The following is an 11,756-nucleotide window of genomic DNA, read 5'->3' as shown; positions in this document are numbered from 1 at the left end:
TATTCAAAATTTTGTCAGATTCCCCCAAAGACATTTTGTCTAAATAGATCCAAAAAACAAAGAAACAATTTCTTCCTTTCTATGAAATTTGATTTAAATTCTCTTCTTCAAGGCGAATTTTAAATTGATATTTTGGAGTTCGAAAAAATCAACGTTCTCCAAAACTTGAAATTAACGGATAATTTTCCGTTTTATTGATATTTGTCAGGTTCGATTAGGGTTCCTGCAAATTAACTCATTTTTCGACAAATCCGAAAAACTTAACGGTCTTGTTCGAATAAATTTCTAACGAGTCTTAATACTCGTTTATCTTACCAACCTTGCGAAGAAATTAATGAAGATGGAAAAGAGATGAAGATTTTGATTTTCTTGTCTATTCACGAAGATGAATAATAGATGACGATTTTTAATTTTTTATATTTTCTTTGTATTTCTCCAATCGTAAAGTTCGTACATGTACTGCCTTTACGATTGCGGGAGGGTATTAGGATAATAAGTCCAATATTAGGCCCATTAAGGCGGCTACCGTCTAGGGTTTACAGTATCGTCATCTATTATATATATGTCTATGTATTGTCATCAAATCACATCATTCAATAATACAGTTATCATTTATGAATTCCTCCCTCCTCTATAATCTTAACAGATAGCGAGGATCTTATGATCTTTAGTAGACGGAGCGAATCCAAACAAAAATACAGTCACATAATGCAAATTGGAAGGAATTGGGCAAGCAGGAATTAACAATGATTTTCGAATACTAGGGTTCCATAATCTCAATTCACTCTTATAACCAAAACCTCCTTTGCACAGTAAAATTAACCCATTACAACTAGCTAGAAAACGGTATCTTTCGGAACTCTTGAAAATGTGAGCGATTTTGCTGAAAGTATCGGCTTTACGAATTGTTAGCGAACATCCGTGCCTTCCGTTCACTTTCAATTCCTCGAGAGCTACAACTAATGTATTCTTGTTATTGTGATTGATATTGCAAAGTTGAAGATGCAAGTGAACAAAATTAGGGAATCGATAATTGAGCACCATGATTTACATACGCACCTGAATTGAATTAGGGTTTTAACTGACATTCTTGCAAAAATTGAAGTCCAAATTTCCAGGGGTAAGTAATTGATCGTCGTCTTCATCTCTTTTGTCTTTCGCCACTCCAAATGCAAGCAATTACAGTAATTTCAAAGACGACAATTTGGTTTGAAATTGCCCTAAATTGAGAAATTAGGGTTCTTAGGATTTGTGGGTGCGTATCAAATCTTTGCTAATTTCGCAAATTCCCTTTTGTAAATGGCGCCATTTCTCTTTTGATTGTGACTCCTAAATCCTAATGCATGTGACTATGATCTGAACTGGCTCGTAGAGTTCTCGCGGTCGGCTCGGTCAAAGTTCAACTCAAAATCGATCGAAACCGATTTCAAGCCAAAAATGAGTAAATCTAAGTCGATTTCGAGTTTAGTAGAAATTTACCATTAAGGTAAATTGTTTGTGCTAAACTATGTATGACAGGTGTAAGCACTACATAAGTGTTAAGTGTAAAATAAATAAGCTGCAAGGTGTAACACTTATATAATGCTTACACCTAGCATACATAGTTTAGCACAAACAAAGTTTACGAACATATAGTAAGTACAACCACAAAGGAGGTTGATTAGGATCGAAGTTATAATACTAGGAATAAAGAGTAGAACAAGAAGATGTAAGCTAGAACTTATATTAGGAACAAGAGTTAAGAGAAGTTTTTATGTGGAGTGTTTTTTTATTTCAACTTAGCTTGTGTTTGTAAGGTCACAAGCCTATCTATTTATAGTACTTAAGGAGGTTACATGATAAGCATGCCACATACACTTGGCACACCTCGGTGTTACACCTTGCACTACACCTAAGACACTTTGCTAGCTTATTTATTTGACACTTAACACTTATATAGTGCTTACACCTAGCATACATAGTTTAGCACAAACAATTTACCTTACTGGTAAATTTGGATTATTTATTTACATTTACATTTCCTTGTCTTATTCCCCCCCTCTCCAAAAAAAAGGGCGGAGTTCATATTGAGTTGTCACTGTCATCAGAATCATTTTCTTCACTTCTTGATATATATTCATCGACATATATTTTAAGACCTGGAATATATTTCTCAACCATACGTGGATGCCTATTGACTCTGAATCCTGGGTGGTCAGGATGATTGCTGGGCCAGCAGTACTGGCTATGAAAGCCATGTAGCATTTCTCTGATTTCATGAACAAACTTTTGAGGATACGTGTCTGTATGATGCCAATTAGCTGTGAGTAAGCAAAATAACCTTCCATCCACGGTAGATTCTTTTACTCCATTGAGGGCTGCTAGTTCACGTGTTCGTCTGCTGAAATTCTTTTCTTTAGATAATGATCCCTTATATTCTGCCATGACCTGAGTATCGTATCTTCGTTGCACCTGGATTTCATTGCTATTTTGGATTGGGAAGATAGTAATTTTGAATGTGATAAATATTGTATGGCCTTCTTTCTCTCGAATACTTTATTGCCACCAAGTGGGATTTTGGAACAAGGTTAACCACTTGTACAGTAGCTTGTAATGAGGCTTCCTTCTGAAGACATTTTGCCAAATACTGTAATATTGGACCTTTCTCTATGAGCACTCCAATAGTGTATAATTCAGCAAGATACCATAGCAGGAGATAGGCTTCACGGAGAAATTTGCTATAATGTCTTGGATTTAGGTTGATAGTGGTGAGAAATGGATACGTCGGATGGAAAGGTAGACCAAGAAGGGGACCTTGATCTAATCCATATCTATGGACGTATAAGATGAGGAGTTTATGAAGGGTTTCAATGCCTCTGGTGGCTAGGACTTTCTTGAGAAGGTCTTCTTGTAAAACTTGAGGCATACGACTTACCAAAGATTTTAGGGGTTCCTCATCTAATTGTGCAGGATTGAGCATATAAATCATAGGGATGATTGATGAAATTTGGCATTGTGTTCTTGATAGGAAATCTGAAAGGAAATTATCCTTTCCTTTTATATGTTTGACATCGAATTTCCATTGAGAAAACCAACTTGCCCAACGGAGTAGTTGTGCTTGGGGAAGAGTCTTCTGCTTAAATTGTACTCCCTCCTATTCATTCATTTTGACCATCTTTCCTTATCAAAGCTAGTCGGATTTTTGTCCCTCTTTCCTTTTTTGGTAACTTTTGTGTGGTCCAAATTTAATTACATGTGGGGTAGAGTGGAATAAAGTGTTTTGTGTGGTCCAAAATCATTTTCTTAATTCTTGTGCAAAATAGAAGGGGGACAAAATGAATGAATAGGAGGGAGTATCATTTTTGGGAATGATGACATGTCCATTTCTATCAGGAAATGTTGCCCGATAAGATGGAATTCGAATTTTTCAATACCTCTTTTGACTGCAAGGATCTCCTTGTAAGTTGAGTGGTAATGTTTTTCACTTTCTTTGAAAGCTCCGCTCTTATATCCACATATCTGCCTATTGCCTTTCTTGTCTTCTTCAAGTAGGACATCACCCCAATAACAATCACTTGCATCTGTTTGTAGAATTCTTTTTCCTTTTGAAGGGATTGTCAATGCAGGGAGAGTTTTTGTAATGCGTTTCAACTCTCTTATGGCTTCTGTGCATTCTTGGTTCCAAGGAGCAGCAGTTTTCTCCAACTGGGCTGATAATATTGACCTGTGCTTTGCTAGGTCATGAATAAAATCTGCCATATAATTGACAATACCAAGAAATTACTGGATTTGCTTGTAAGAGAGCTTTTCATCTGGAAATTCTTCAAGTTGGGTAGCAATATGAGGTTGGAGATAATAGTGACCTTTGAAAATTTGCATTTCAAGAAAATCAATTTTTGTTTCTCCAACAACCATCTTCTTTTCTGAAAGCATTATTCCATATGGTTGAACGATATCATGGAACTTTGTTATCAGGGCTGAGTGCGAATCAATATCCGTGGAAAATAAGAGAATATCATCTATGTAGACCATGACGTCGGTAAGGATGGTTTTAAAGATTTTGATCATTGCTTTCTGGAATAAGGATGGAGCTGTTTTCAACCCAAATGGCATAACCTTCCATTGGTAATGTCGGTCAGGAATGCAGAAATCGGTTTTTGGCCTAGAGTTCGAACCGGAAGCTCCTTCATGCTTGTTTTATTTCTTTATTATTTAATGTTGGCATTTTACAATTGCTTTTGTTCTTAATAAAATTATATTTTGCATTTATGATTCTATTTATATTATATTTGAAAAGTATTTTACATTTGCATTTAACTTAAAATATTTTTGTTTATTTTTATTTAAAAGTTAAAGAAAATAATGATTTAACCAACCTCGAGCTTGAGTCTAATCCGAGTCAATTCGAGCTCTAAATTTTTTAAGCTCGGAAAATTCCGATCCGATTTCGAGCTGAAGCTCAAATTTCCAAGCCTTACATATGACTATGTGAGACCGTGAGAAGCATGTTGGCGCATGTCCTCAAACATACGATCCCTCCGTCTCTCAATCATTTGTTAACTTTTTTTATTCTTTGTGAAGGTATCTTAATAAAAGGTAACCAAATGATTGAAACGGAGTGTGTACAAATTATTGGAAATGAGTAGATAGAACTTAGTTGCAAAGAACATTAAAAAATTCAAGGTCATCAATATGTAACTGATTCGACTGCAAACGTTCCGACATGACTGATTGACTGTATGTTCATAGCGAGAATAGGAGAAGGATCAATGAAATGATTATATTGGAGGTCATTAATCATGAAGAACCTACATGAAACGAAGGAAATTAAATGAACAAATAACTTACCTATGATACTCGGACTTGGTTAGAAGTATCCGACATTGGAAGTGTTCAAATGGAGAAGTCTTATAAATTCAAGCTCTGGTTTTAAAATAAGTGCCCAAGTGTCCCACATGAATATGCAGGGCAATGAAGAGTACGAGTAACATAGGTTATTCCTACTAAACTCGAATGATTCAAATTTACGTCTGTAATTTGAAGAAGTCATAATTCACGGGAATTGAAACGCGTCATCCTGAACTCCATCTGCTTTGTGCAGCACCAAGTTCTCTGAAAACATTTCTAGTTGTACATCATCCCTCGTAGATTCTCTACGCTTCTGCGTCTGGCGAGTAGCAATATTATAAGACATATTCCCGCTAATAAGACATCCACCGTCATCACTCTCATAATAGAATACCTTTGAGTAGATGCAGTCGTGAATTAAACCAAATTCATATAAGGGTACTGAAAACCATAGCGACCACACCCGCTTTCCATCGTCAATTTCACTCACCCATATGTTGGCGCGCAGTTCAAAAATACTCAAAATTGCTAGTGATTCCCGAATAATAAACAGATTCAAGGAATGATTTTTATTGGAAATAAAAGGAAGTTCAGAAAAGGTGAATTCTTCCGAATCAAAGTCAAGGGAAGCAAGAAGTTCCTTATCATCCCCATCTGTGATGCTCGGACTCGGATACGAGGATCCGACACGGACACGGATCCGAGGGTCCGATCCTTGAAATCTCAAAAACAAGGACTCGGATACGAGGATCCTAATTTGAATTTGGACTCGGCTAATGTTTTATTTTTTTGAAAATAAATTGATTATTAGTTAAAAAAGTCAAAGAAAAGAAAGGAAAAGTAGCTTTTTCATGTTTAACATGAACGAAGACTTTATTATAAAGATTAAATTCATGTATCAAGATCACTCTTGATATAGTAATTTCAGACAAAACAGAGGTTAAAAACAAACACTCTCACACCGATTTCTCATAGAAGGATCCGTCAAGGATCCATGTCCGGATCCGTGTCCGGATCCTGTCCATCGGATCCTCAGGGTCAGGTGAAGAGTCCGAGCATCACAGATCCCCATGCAAAATATTTACCTTTATGTCGCAATGTGCGTGTAGCTCCCCTTGAAAGAAAACAGTATTTGACGAAAAAAAATAACCCCAAAATATACGCTCATAGTGCGACCTCTCAACATTGAAGCCATTCTTTCTGACAGTCCATCGTTGATCACTGAAGGTATAAACCGTAAAAAACATCTCTATAGGCGGAGCATCCGTAATTGCATCAAACGTGATAGCGAGTATCTTATGATCGTTAGTGGACGGAGCGAATCCAAACACATATGCAGTCAGGAAAAACGAATTGGAAGGGAATTGGGCAAGCGGGAATTAGCAACGATTTTCTAATACTAGAGTTCCATAATCTCAATTTTATCGTATTACGAACATATTTGCGGATTAAAATTAACCCATTACAGCTCGCTGAATGATAGTTCATTTCGGAATTCATGAAAATTTCTGCGGTTTTTTTGAAAGTATCGGCTTCATGAATTGTTAGCGAATACCCGTTTATTCCATGAAGTCCCAATTCCTCGAAAGCTACGAATAATTTATTCTTGCAACTGTTATTGATGTAGGAAAGTTGAAGATGCAAGTGAACAAAATTAGGGGAATCGATAATAGAGCACCAAGATTTACACACGCACCGGAATCGTTGTAGGGTTTTAACTGGCATTCTTGCTAAAATCAGAGTCCAAATTTCCAGGGGCAAGTACTTGAATTTCGTCATCGTTTTCTTTATGCTCGTCGAAATTATGCTAATTTGTGGATGGAATTAGGGTTCATAGCATTTGTGTGTGCCCATGGAATGATATACTAAAATGTTGCATAAAACGGTTTTACACTACTCTGAAAGTCAAATTATATGTCAATTTAAATTAGGTCACGACCTGACCGGAACGAGTCGACCCGTTGAATTTAGGATAAATAAAAAAGGTATCCTCACTTGTACATTTGTACCCCTCAATTTTTTCATTTTCTAAGGTGTACCCCTCTTTTCTTGCAAAAAAAAAAACCTTTGACCATCAATAATTCCCGGTTACAAGTTCAGAATACGATGAACTTTTTTTTCAAATTGATCGTCTTTACGAGCTCTTCAGTTTGAAAAAAATTCACCGACGTATCAACTTGTAGTCGGGAATTATGGTCGGTCAAAGTTTATTCGTTAAAAAAACTTTGACCAACCATAACTACCAGCTACGAGTTCAGAAAGCGGTAATTTTTTTTCAAGTTCAAGGTCATTACGAGATAATTGGTTTGAAAAAAAATAACCGTTTTCTGAACTCGTAGCAAGGAATTATTGTAAGTCAGTTTTTTTTTTTTTTTGCAAAAAACGAAAATACACCTTAGAAAACAAAAAAGTTGAAGGGTACAAGTGAGAATATTCCAATAAAAAATTATTAAAATATAGTTATTTATTTTAAATAATAGTGGAAATACAATTAATTTTAGTACTTATAATTACAAACCCAATAAAAAACTGTAAGAGGATTATACATCTGTGTACTACCTCCTCCAATTCTATAGTTTCTGAGCATTATAATAAAGTTTTTAAGTTTTGTTTTAAAGTTTCTGAGTTTCAATATGAAGTTTATGAGCTTATTCACTTAAACATTAAGCTCTAAAAAATTACAATAAAACTCAAAAACATTACATATAAGTTTAGTTAAATTTGAGTTTTGACGGAAAAAATATTAAAATCTAACTTATAAACTTTATTATGCTCAAAAAATACACATATGCTCAAAAATAAATAAAAGTTTGAGGTAATAAGCTCAAAAAAAATACATATATGCTCAAAAAACAAAAAAGTTGAATGTAGTACATTCGATATATGTTCCTTTTTCTCAATAAAAAAGGTAATTTTCTTATCCCAAATTCTCACAAATTATAAACCCAATAAAAAATTATTAAAATATAGTATATGACCAATGTGACTATTTTGGTCACATATAGTCTGTCTAAAGACTTCAGATAAAAATAGCCGTGTGAAAAAAGTTTGGTCATCCATGGAAAACGTGAGGTGATACTACAAAAATTGGACCACCTAATAAATAGAGTGACCTTGACCCATGCCATTTGGTCCAGTCTCTTTCTCTGAGACAATCAAGTTATAATTGAAAACACATCAGAAAACAATGTGCTCAGCTTCTGTACAACACTTGGAAAAACTCCACATTTTCCTATGAAATCATCATTCATCTACTTGCATTACTCATCAACTCCCAACAGTTGTAGGGAAAAATAAAAGCATACATATAATCCGGAATGCGGATTATATTGCATAGATAACGAAGGATAGAGTCGTTAGCTCGTTATACATTTCAGAAACGAAATAACCACATTTGTCAAATGTCATACCACGAATTCTATCGAATTCAGACATTTATACAGTACATAATATACTAATATTCACATCAATCTGTTATTCCTAGGCTCTCAAATAATATTGTCTTACAAAAGAACGAACGTGAAATATTAAGGTAAGGTAAGGTTCAGTTACATGTATGAAGTGCTCTCAGTCTCAGAGAGCCACACGGCCACACTCCATAAACCCGAATAACCACATTCTATTGGATTTAGACATTTACATAATGTAACATGCTAATATTCGCATCAATCGGGTATTCTAGTGTCCTTAAGTAAGTTTGTCAATAGCAGAGGAAATTGTGTTATGCCAGACAACAGTCTGATAAAAGAACGAACGTGAAATATTAAGCTGAGGTTCACTTGTAAAACACAAATACTTGTGTAAAACAGTCTTATAAAAGTTTTCTGTAAAACGGGTTTTCATAACTAACTACTTAACCCACTAATAGGTAATAGGGTTGTGTGCTTGTGTCTGAATCCGTTTCAACCATATTAACGTAAAATCGCCTTACATAACACTAATTGCTTAAAATGGTCAAAGCAAAGGATATGATGGTGATGATGATTCATTAAAACTATAAGAGAATATAGCTATATAGAGAGATGCAAAAGAGAGTGAATTGCAAAGTAGTCAGACTCCTTTAAGGATGCATCTAATAAAATTATAAAAGGCATCCAAACTGATAAAGGAAATATACCTAAACTAAAGTGAGCATCTTTGCAGATACTCACTTCCAATTCACTAAATTCCACAGGCAACTGTCAAAACTCCCTCTCTATTTCTGTTTATAGATATTAATCCAGCTTGAGCAAATATTTGTCCCCTGGTGGTCCTAACTCCTAATCATCTGGAATCTGGACTACTCCGGATGGTGAAACAGATAAAAAAAAACTATGTTAGGTTGCGCCTACGCTTGACTCGGGCTTGAGCCAAGATTTTATGTTCACACTCAATATCCAAATTTCCAACATTTAGAGGCTCGAACTTGAGTTAAATATAAGTTCAAAGTTCAAACATCTTAAGTTCGGTCAAGCTTGAGCCAAGATTTTATGTTTGAGCTCAGTATAAAAATATCAACATGGAGAGCCTCAAGCTTGACTTAAGCCCGAGTTCAACCATCTTGAGCTCGAGTCAAGCTTGAGTCAAGATTTTATGTTTGAACTCAATATCAAAATTGTCAACATGGAGAGGCTCGAGCTTGAATTAAGTCTGAGTTCAAACATCTTGAGCTTGAGTCAAGCTTGAGCCAAGATTTAATGTTTGAGCTCAATATCAAAATTTTCAAAATGGAAAGGCTCGAGCTTGAGCTAATCCAAGTATAAAGATATTGAGCTCGAGTCAAGATTTTACTTTTGAGCATAATCTCAACATTTTCAAGATTGAGAAGTTGAAGCTTTTTAAGTCCGAGTTCAAGCATCTATAGCTCGAGCCAACTTTAGCTAATCTATCTCACTTCCAAAAACCGAAAAAAAAAAAACAAAAAAAAAAAAACACATCTAGATTCTAGACTTTTAAAAACTAAAATCATCACATGAAAGATCAACAATTGATGAAAGATATAGAGCATAGAAGAGACAAGAAATTATTGATGTAAAAGCCAACTTTTTTAAGATCCAATCTACATCATCATCATCAATCATCATTGGTGAACCTTTTGACTCTTTTACAAACTACTCTATGTTTGATATTAGATGTCAATTCTCATTGTTACTCCTACTCTTCTCTTACGTACCCCGTGTCTAAGACTCGACACTTGGACACCTCATTTAAAACCTAAATATGCATAGTTTTTAATGAAAATATCTTAATCTGACAATTGACATTACTTCTAAATGAGCCCGAGTAAACTAGCAAGCACAAACTAGCAAGCACAGACTACATTCTTTGACATTGAATGCCATTTTACTCCAACTCTTTTCTTACATACCCGTGTCTGATACTCGACACTTGATCACCTTATTTAAAACCAATATATGCAATTTTTCATTAAACTATCTTAATATGACACTACTTCTAAACGAGTTCGAGTAAACTAGCAAGCACAAACTACATTCCTTGATAATTGAATGCCATTTAATTTCCTACTCTTATCTTACATACCCGTGTCTGACACTCGACACTTGATCACCTTATTTAAAACCAAAATTTGCATATTTTTCATTAAACTATCTTAATCCGACACTACTTCTAAACGAGTCGGAGTAAACTAAATCGGATGACAAATATACTCATTTTCATAGTAATTTGGCATCTAGACTAACAAAAATGAACGTAAACACACCAAAAAAAATCCACTTCCATGTTAAAATAAATCATCATAAATTGTTGAACATTAATATGAGACGGTCTTATATAAAGGCTTACTCTTCTACATCTACCACAATTAAATCCAAACTTATTAATCGAACAAGTATAATAACACTAATCACAATATTAATAAAATAAAGACATAAATTAATTTAATTAACCTCTTACAGACAACAACGAAGGAATGTCCGCCAAATTAGCCGCCTTACTAGTCGTAGTCGTAGTAGTAGTAGTTGTTGCCGGTTTAGTAGAACCGGCAAATGCTCTTCGTGGGCTTGGTAAAGGCCAGGCCCAACTCCTGCTTCTAGACACTGGCGTATTATTATTGTTGTTATTGTTATTGTTATTGTTATTGTTATTGTTATTGTTATTGTTATCTTCGGCGGTGGAAGCAGTGGCGGAGGAGGAAGAGGAGGTAATCATAATAAACCCGCCAAAGAGTCCGCCACATAAGACTTTATCCCGCATTGAGGCGGCCGCGGTTGAAGTAGAGAAACTCCGACTCCCGCATCCAACAGATTTAGATCTTGTAACCTTAGCCGCAAACGACGCCGGATTATTACTAGACTGGATATTGTCAACCATGAAGGGTTTTTTATTGGATAACTGAAGAAACGACCAGAAACCACGTCGTTTAGGGGTCGCGACAGTGGTAGAAGTCGAATGACTTCTTTTGAGTGGATAATGAGGAGGAGGGATGCGAGTCGCACTTGCTGCATTGTGTTCAGATTCGGTTATTGTTGTCGCGACATGAGGAAGGAATGAGGAGGTTGAGGAAGTGACGAGCTGACCGAGTTTTTGTTGGAGACATAATGCGCAAATGCCGCCGTTTGGGGAGGTGGATTTAAGTGGGTGTTTGTTGCATTGCATTGTGTCGTCTTCTGCGACGACTGCGGCTTCCGCCATTAATATGGATGAATACTGACTGGTTGTACAGTTGATGTTGTAGTTGTAGTAATGGAGAGGAGGAATGAAGGTGGTGTGGTATGGTGTTAATGTGGGTTGACTACAATCTGGCTTTCTTCTTATCTTTGATGTATTTTTGTGATGTTTTAGCTGGGGATGTAACGTTGTACTCGTCCCGGTCAATTGTTGTCCATTCGTTTTGACACAAAGACAAAGGAAATAGGACAAGACCAATAACTAAATGACAAGTGGAACTAGAGGCGACAATCATTGACACGACCCGAAAACACGACACG

Source organism: Silene latifolia, chromosome 11, assembly GCF_048544455.1.
Source record: "Silene latifolia isolate original U9 population chromosome 11, ASM4854445v1, whole genome shotgun sequence".
NCBI lineage: Eukaryota > Viridiplantae > Streptophyta > Magnoliopsida > Caryophyllales > Caryophyllaceae > Silene > Silene latifolia.
This window is presented reverse-complemented; position numbering follows the sequence as displayed.